Source organism: Symphodus melops, assembly GCF_947650265.1.
Source record: "Symphodus melops genome assembly, chromosome: 1".
Classification (NCBI taxonomy): Eukaryota; Metazoa; Chordata; class Actinopteri; order Labriformes; family Labridae; genus Symphodus; species Symphodus melops.
The window spans coordinates 15,366,957-15,376,782 of NC_136691.1; positions in this window are offsets into that span (position 1 = coordinate 15,366,957).

Consider the following 9,826-nt stretch of genomic DNA (forward strand, 5'->3'; position numbering starts at 1 on the left):
TATTGCAATTTTACAAGTGTACAAACAGCCTGCAGGCAGAAGCTCAATCTCAGCAAACAGAGGATGTCAAGAACAGTGTAAGAAGTCTCATCTCCGTTTCTGAAAGTAAGAGACATTTAAGAGATATTTAACTGCAATCATCCTAGTGCTCTGAATACTGTTAATTATTGTTATAGCAGAAGATCAAGCTGCTACTTCACAATCACAGAGGACGCTAAAGCAAAGGTCAATATTTGGTTAAAGGGTTACATGAAGAATGTAGACATAGATGTTGTCGCAAGATTGCACAAACATGTTTGGGTATTTGGCAAGAGTCCATTATGGGTCAAATTGTTGAACTAGTTTTGTTGGTGAAGCAGAACACTTGATGAAACAAAAGACTTTAATTTATTCTTCTCTATTTGATATTAACAGCATTTTCTTGTGGATTTAATTCGGTTCACTCACGTTATAAGGATTACCATGTACCCTTGGAGTTGAACTATGAAATCAATGACAGCAAAGGTTGCTATATCCATTACACATAATATCCCATTTAATTCTCTGCAACTCTAAATAAAAGGAATTAATTTTTGTTGATGGATTTGTTTTTACCGCTTGTTAAATATAGAAGTAAAAGGGGAACATTGGGTAGGCATGTCTAGTTATCCAGATGGGACTCTCCTCATTAATTTTTATGACCACTTTGCACACACGAGGGCCTCCTGGCATGCCAAACACTCTTCTGACATATCTGGCCTTGAGCTGACAAAGGCTTTGTTTAACGCTTTAACGTCGTAGAAAAAGGTCTCTCCCACTAAAACAAACCACTAAGTCTTCTCAAGAAGCACTGCAACCCCTCTGCTCTCCTCCAGCTTGTTGACACTGCGGCTCAGGAAGGATCGTTTTTCAAATATGCAACTGGTTGTCAAATATACAGTGTCAAATTAACTTCAGGGTTTCCTCCCAAATGTCTGTTATCCATGTTGAATTTGTCCATTTTCTTTGGGCGGGATCCCAGAAGTGGAGGAGACCACAGACATGAAAATACCTGTGTGAAATGAAGCCTAACCATGCAGCCAGCAGTCTGAAACCGCTTTACACAGCTTGTCTGTAGACATGGAGGAATATAGCTTCAGTTTTCTTTTTCATTCCCCCCATCAAATCTTAATCATGAATTTTGTATATCCTGACAGTAATAAATCATGTCAACTCATTGTATGTTTAAAGATCATAACAATGCCTTTTTTGACTAACATATCCACTATTATAAATTAGAAGAAGGATTTTTATAATACAACAAGATGTCATTACTGGGCGAAAAACATTTCTGTAGTAATGCTGTAGCTTGAGTCTAAGTTGATATGTTTTAGTTTTATTTATAGATATTTAACATTTTAATTTGTCTTGCAGATTTTGTTTAGTCCTGTAAAAAGAAAATCCATAGTTGTCAGTACGTCTTCCTTTTTGAAATGTGAAGCACATGGCAGTATGCAAAGTGTAAGCTGCAGTAAATGAAGTTGAATTGGTTTCACTTTAGAGCACCCAAGCCTGGAAGTCAGATCTTAAAGGCTGAACTTTTTCATTTTGACATTTCAAGGCCTAGAATAAAATCCAGTTAATGCTCATAAACACAGCTTTGCTTTCTTTGTGCTTTCTTGTTATTAACCAGGCTCTCCTTTAACATCCTTTTCAAAATGTCCAAAAATGTAGCAGAGCGAGGAAAACGACCATGGAGGAGGGGGGGAAACAGCATCTGACAGGCTGTTCCAGTGATGAGACCCATGACTGACACATTTACTGTGAAACAAGACAAGACTGAGAGTGTGTGAGGGAGATAGACACAGGGCGTGAGAGGACAAGATGGAAATAATGCCACACATATACACACACTGAAAGCAGAGTGTGTCTCTTTCTGTCAGCTGAGAGAAGTCACGAGACTGGAGCTCCACTTCACTAATTTCATTCCATGCAGGCTGGCGAGGAATTTTGCAGAAGCACAGACCCGCAATCCCTTCACATCCTGACTGTAAGCTTTGCAACAGACACCAATGTGTCACTTTTCTCGTAATGAGCTCTCAATTGATCCGCTGCCATCGAAATGGCCCTCAGTCTGAGACAACTGTCACTATTTATATGCATTATGAAGATAACACGGCCATCTTGTGTGGTGTGGCGGTGTCAGATGAGAAGAATGTGGAGGATATTGTCAGAAATGAGGAGAATGATTCATTGTGTTGCTCTATAATTGAATGATCAGCGTTCACCGTGGGCATGATGGTGAGATCATCTCCCACCATTATACCTGCAGGCCACAAAGCAGAACAACAAGACACACATTTGAAGGACCATACATGTGGTTTTGGATGTCATAGTCTGTTACCTATTATGTTCAAATTCTTCACTTTACTGCTGACTTTATTACTGAACTCACCACAAACATTAAGATTGATATCCCGACTTACAGGAAGCCCTACGATTCTATTTCACTGCAATGTGAAAGTCATTAGCAGCAGCTTGAAATTTCATTGAAGCCGTAATCAATCACACCAACATTTTCTCAAGTGTATATTTGAGTTTAAGATACTAGATTTTCTATGGCGCTGCTTCAGTTCAAACAGACATCTGCTAATTCAGAGGTTGGAGAAAAATAAAAAAAACGTGCGTAAAATGTTCTCTATGTTCATTGTCTGGCTTTTACTTTCCAACAATGCTGTTTCTGATTGCAGACAAATGTGCCACCAAGTTTCAACATGTTGCACCTATCATAAAATATGTGGCTTTTAGATGTAGAGCTGCTTTAAACATATGAAACCCTCTGGAAAATGCTGGTAATAGTTTATCTTAAATAATTTATAGATGAAAGTATTGATTTCTAAACTGGGGTCCCCTAAAGGGGAGTGCCAGAGATATGACAGGAGACACGAGGCAAGGCTAAATAACAGTGATCCATACACAGTTATGCACTGCAAGCAAAGCATGACCAGTTCTGTGAAAGGCTTGCTAGGTTAATGTTAGATCAATGATGAATGTACAAACCTCAACTAGTTGAACAAAGACAATTGCCTTAACATTGGTGGTTCATGAAGAGAGCCAACATTGTGTTTTGTGCATCAACGTATTTGCTTCTGGCAGAATGAGGCCAAACAACACGTCCAACACCTTAAAAGATTCCCATTCATCTCTTCTCCAAAGAAGCAGTTGATCAATATTGTAAACTTGTAAATTCAGACTTTATTAAAGCACATTGTTGGCTTTGGCTCTTGGCTTCTTGTTGCATGTCATTCCTTCTCTCTCATCCACATGTTTATTGCCTTTAATGTTGAAAATTCACCGGAAAATTTGGAATATTCATACGAGGGGCAAGGAAGACTATTCTTGTTTTTTAAAGGATGATTGGTCGTTTGGTACAAGCAGCGTCTGAGAATACTTTCCCTGGAAATGCTAACATACACTCTTCGGGGCAACAATGGAGGATTTGTTAAAATATGGCAACCAGTTTGGGAAATAGTTGATCCCTAGGTACCGGAGTGTGCTTAAAAAAACTGGAAGTGTCTACAATTTGGGTATGCTGTAATGTCAGGGTAATTTAGTCACCTAGTATATGTAATGTGTATATCTCTTGTGATGTTTTTTTTTCTTTTATTGTAATTTCTTTGAATAATCTGTCTCTCCTTGTCTGTTCTCTTATTTCAGTTGTGCATGTGCGTCCTGCTGTTTTTTTTGTGTGGATTGTTCTGAGGTTGTTCAAAAAAATTGTAAGAAAGTTGTTCTATACACACTATAAAGTGGTTACATGTAAATGATGCAGGAACTTCAATAAAAGAAACTTTACATTGAAGGTCACAATTTATGCTAACTTTCTATTTGCAAATGTTGTCTGTCAGTGGTTAAAACAAAGTTATACCTGCATCAAATGTTATTAATTAATATAGAAAGATTTTCTATTCAGGGTTATCTCTATGTTTACGTTTTAAACATTATGTCAGTGAGGTTTGAATCTGTGTTGGAACAGCCACCATTTTCTTTCCCTAATGATAAAAGATTACACCCTTAATCTCGTAGCAGGCAGGACTATGACAAACAATAATGCAGTGATTTAGTAGGAAGGTTCTTTGAGACCCAAGATAAGAGAAGGTGCATGACCTCCCTGAAGAATCCGTATACTCTGTGCTTAGAGTCCTGTACATGCTGTCCATAATGTAAACAGCACATACGCTAACACTGTCCCTGCTCAGTGATGCCTGCAACAGATAACTGAAGCTTCCTGTTAGAGCCTATGGCATACCTAGCATCCTTTACACACTACAGCAAGAAGAAAGATCATTACAGACACATGGATACTGTAGAAGTTAGATGTTAGCTGCACTTTGTTAGTTGGACCCATTCTTTTAGTGACATTGTAAAAACACCTGTGTCAGTAGCAGGAGTAGTGTTGGGGTCACCTTGGCTTTGCCACACCACTGTGGTGCAAATCAGTAAGTTAAAGAAAGCAATCTTTTTCACATCTGTCTAGTGAGTCTCACATCAGAGCACAGAGAAGCAATTTATCCTATCAGCGTTGCACAAAGTAAACACACAAGCTGCAGTCATAACCCCCCCCCCCCCCCACCCCCCCCCCCCCCCCCCCCCACCCCACACACACACACACACACACACACACATGGACCCTGTCGTTCTGCGTGTGTGTGTGACTGCTAAAAAGGTACACGGACATGAAAAGACTACACTAGGTACACAGGTAGATGGGCAAAATGATCCAGTTTGCCTCATTAGAGACAAAACGTAATGTTCCCAGCAATTCCTAGCAGTTGTCATGGAAACGGAGCAGCATTGTCGCAGAGTATTTCCACAGGGTTCTGGTTGGTCTGTCTCTCTCCACATTTGCTCCTCATCAGAGACACTCAGATCACTGATATTCTACACCACGAGGCTATGACTCATACACATCATTTTTTTTTGATTTGGAAGAAAAGGGGGGTAGAAACAAAACAACACACACAATTTAGAGCGGCTGTACAAGCACACACACTGTGAGTGCAGATTCGGCCACATGTTTAAACATATACAAACATGCACAGAAGTGTTGCATGTCTTAAAATCAATTATCAAGCATGCCAATCAACATAGACTTTGAAGATTGAAAGTTTGTCTCTTATTCCTCTTTTATAACATGACAGCTGTGTGCCACACCATGTATTCCCCCTCATTACATATCAGGTAGATTATATGCTTTAATCACCCTTTAGTCCTCACAGATCGGCTGATGTGCTCAGTGTGTTTTCTGCTTATCTAGGCCACCAGATGTCAAAATCCGAAGCCTTATGGAAAGTCGGAGCAGCACCCTCACTATTGGGCAGAGAGCAGAGAAGGAGATGAGTGATGTGGAGGAGAATGCCAAAGTTTGTAAGAAGGAGACAATCTGTTCAGGGACGGCAAGATGCAAGTGTTTGCCAGAGATATTTCAGGTGCACCAGGTGATTTCTGTTGTGAGTTGAGGATAGGGAGTCCAGCATATTGAGGCAAAATGCATTCACACATGCACACACACACACACACACACACCCTGAGGTGCTTGGGAGAACAAAGTGACGAGTGACCCCCTGTCTCATCGTTCTCCCGCAATTTCCTACAGCTGTTTCATCAAAGCCTTTCTTCTGGCACCTCTTCATGGGCCTGCCTCAAACACGCACGCACACACACACACACACACACACACGCACATTCCCCTCTTTCTTCCTTGCTTTCTTCCTCTATATAGTGGTATAAATGAGATACAGCTTAACTATATTCTACATTCCACATATGGATCTATAGACGGAGAATGAAAGCATTTTCAAGACATTTGAATTTGATTGTCAGAAAAAAATCCTGATTTAATCAATACAATCCGTGTGCCGCAGCAACTTCTCCTCCTCCTAACTTATAGGTTTGCACTTAATGTTAATGTGATTAAAAAACAAACAAACATATGCAATGGTTTACATATGAGCTGCACATTAAATCCTCAACACGTACCAAATGTTGCAGAATGATATTTAAAACTTGAGTATACAGATGTGTGTTAATGACACTTTAGAAGCCTCAGTTTAGCAGCAACAACAGTATGAGCAAACACATTTGTCCATATTTGAGGTAATAGCCACATAAACTCCTGCTTTCTGTTATAAAAAAACCCCAGCATGGTTGTTGTTTGGGCCCCTGTTTGTCTCCTAGACTTTGCTTCATGGTTTCATGCTGACAGATAAACATGTTAGCTGTGATTTTTCAAGCTGTCTTTTATGTGGTCCTCTCTCTGCTAGTTCAAGCTGTGTATATGCAGGAGGAACAGCAGCCTGTCCTCCTTCTGATCTTTACAGTAAACAGACATTTTGAAAATCGGACCCAATTTGTCACAGGTTTGAATGTTGTGAAAATCTCAATATTACATCTTTTATTGCCGGGCTTCAGCCCCAACTGTTTTAATTTTATTTTTTTTCAGCCAGCAGCTGTCCTCCTGACCTTGAAAATCTCTGCTTTCTTCTGCGTAATTATTGGTTTTTATTATTTACTTCTAGCCTACTATTGTGAGAATACATTTGAATTGTAATGTTACAAATTATATTTCAATACTTTAACACTTCAGGATTATTACAATTAAAGACTAAAACACATTATTTACACTTTACTTTTAAATATTATATCCACATATTACTGCAAATGTTATGAGACGAAAAATTATAAGATACTAAAAATTCTTCCATGACCTTGACATAAAAGAAAGGTCACAAACAATGGCATGTGTGCAAAATTCTGCCCTCCTGCGAATGCCTCTCTGCAAACCATCTGTATCTATCTCCCAATGCATAAAACAAACTAATGAGGTGTGAAACTGGCTGTTAAAGTCCTTAATTGCAAAGTGTGGGGCGGCTTCCATAACAGAACAGCATGTAGCATGTAAAGGGCGGCTACTTTCGCAGCCAACTGTAAATCAAACATCAGTTAACAAGAAAGCCAGGGAGTCTCATGTGTGAATCTCACCGGAGTCTTGAGCTCAGCCGTGCATAGCTGATGAGTTTCCTGCACAACTGCTTCCAACCAGCTCGCCGCTCCCTGGCAAACCATCCCTGTGTATGACTCATCACATGAAGCATGTGATCCTGTTCTAAATGCACACACATACACACACACACAGGCACACATAAGGTCTGCTACAGACACATTTATCTGCAAGGAGTTTCCCTCCCTATCAGGGTTTTATGTGCGCTACGAAATCCCTGCCAAGCATACAGAGAAGGAAAGCCCTTTGTGTTTAAGTTTATCTGAGTGAGTGAGTGAGTGTGTGCATGTTTGATAGTGTTTATATCATTCGATGTGTAAATGGGAGTGTGTAGATTTTCCTCCAGGGCCACCATTTGATGGGGGATGAGTCATCCGGATGGAGACCCTGAGAAAGACTGGCAGGCTGGTGATTCACCCTGCTTAAAAAGTGTGTGTGTGTGTGTGTGTGTGTGTGTGTGTGTGTGTGTTCTTGCAAACACACATGTAGAATATCTCTTTAAACATATTCCCATATATGCATGCACTTTTAATAAGTGTTCTTTGCGTGCAGATATCCATATGCATAAGTATGTACGTGTGAAAACATTAATGAGGACGTATGTAAAAATGTACTCATTACAAGCATGTGTGTGAATGTGAGGGTATCAAACGTGCACATGTGTATTTATGTGTCACATGATAGACAGCTTGCTTTGAGCTCTTTTTGTTTATCCTCCGGTTGGATATGGCTACTCGGTATGTGCATAATTAGAGAACCGCCACAGGGAATTGTTGACTCCATTAATCCAACATGCAGACGAGTGTTCCTCATCCCACACCACACACATGCAAACACACACTCTTATCAGCGAGGTGAAAAAATATAAATGGCGTAATGCAACATGGATGCAAGCATCTGCATTTTGAGCTCAGATGTGATTGAAGTGATCTCATTATTTTCTTGTCAGATATGCGCATACGTTCAAAGCGGGAGAGTGAAACGAACTGCAGAAGAGGGGACTTAATCAAAGATATCATAGAACAAATTGATATTCCGGTTGCTCCTAATTTCCATATTTTTCTTTTATTCAAAAGTCTTTTGTGTCTGGTGAAAAACATCCTACATTTTCTGACAGAGTTGCATTATGTTTCATCTTGATCATCCAGTTTTGCATAAAATAAAAACCTTCTGATGATGTAAGTATGTGGTCAGTATGAATTTCAATATAGATTTCTATGACAGGTTTTCAAAACACAAGGAAATATTTCAACAAATTCAACTGCTTAACCAGCTGAAGCCACAAAAGTCTGTATAAACTCCTTAAACTGCCTTAACATCATTACACCTTAACCATGCAGATAAAACCCCATCAAACTTGCCACAATTCCTGGTATGTTAAGTGTTGTTTTTAAAAATTGTTTTATTATTATTTATGTTTAATGTTTTGTGCTTCCTGTTTGTTTTGTTTTTTTGTCTTGTTTTTAGGTCTGATACTTCTTGATAGCCTTGGTTCTGACCAGTTTTTACATTTTTTGATGTAGCCTTTAGTGCGTTACAAAACTACCAAAACACAATTTCTCATAATAAACTGGATGGACGAAAATAGAGGCAACCATTTTTGCAAGGAAAGCCCCCATTGTCACAAACAACACAATGAACTAAAATAACTTCCAGTTTGGATGATTGACTGAAGAGTTCACTTAAATGTTTTTTTCCCACACAAATCAGGACATCTGTTTAGAATAACATACTGTAAATTACCTTTTTTTTACTCCACTAAAGTTTGTTTAACAAACATCATAAAAGCAGCCATTTAAAATGTGGCCATTATTTCTGCTATTATTTCTGAATATATCAAATGGTGAGCGGACTTAATAGTGTTTTTTCTTCTTTTTTTACAACACAGGTCACATACCCACACACTGACAGTCGAGGTTGCTTTGTAATGTGAGATTAAAAATGAACTAATCCCATTCATATAAATTCACAGAGCACTGATGAAGCGGCAGGAAACACTCTGGGTCAAGTATCTTGCTCAAGAACACCTTAGACATGACGCTGCAAGCAGCTGAGGATCCGCTGTTTTTCAGGTTGAGAGACAAGGAACTCTACCAACTGAGCAGCAGCTGAAAAAATAAGTTGGAGACAAAAAGATATTTTGTTATGTTTTTTATTTTACTGCAAAAATAATAATAACAGTTTATTAGCAATACTGTTGTTAATGCAAAAAAGGGCCATTTTTGTGAAAGTGTTTTGAGGTGGGTACTTAGAAAAAAGAGCTCATGGACATGGAAAATGTGGTCAATAAACGTATACGGATGTGTGAAGGTTATAAGAAATTACAATGTAGGATTTGGCCTTCACAATATGTTTCACTGGCTGTGTAAAGAGTTTGACAATTCTTATAATATTGATCAATGTGCATTACACAAAAGGCAATTTAAAAGACAAACTAAAAATTAAGGAAAGCGTTGAAACCTCCGGCTTGGTTTATTAAGTACATCAACTATTCACTCAGAGTCATTTAAGTTTAATAAAACCAGGCAATAACAGCACATTATGGACAAACTGGGAACATTATAGCATTCACAGGAGGAGTTCACAGCAGCTTTAATGAGCAATCATCAGATGAATGCAGCTGTGTTAAAGCAGCCAGAGTCTATCTCTTTACATTAAGATGATTGATCAGCCAGGCGGGATGCTTCGCTGGTGATGAGCCAGTTATCTAGAGGAGACAACAGCGCAATCATTAATCTTCCCCTGTGATGAGGTTGCAGGGTGTGTGTGCATGTGTGTGTGTGTGTGTGTTTGTGTGTGTGTGTGTGT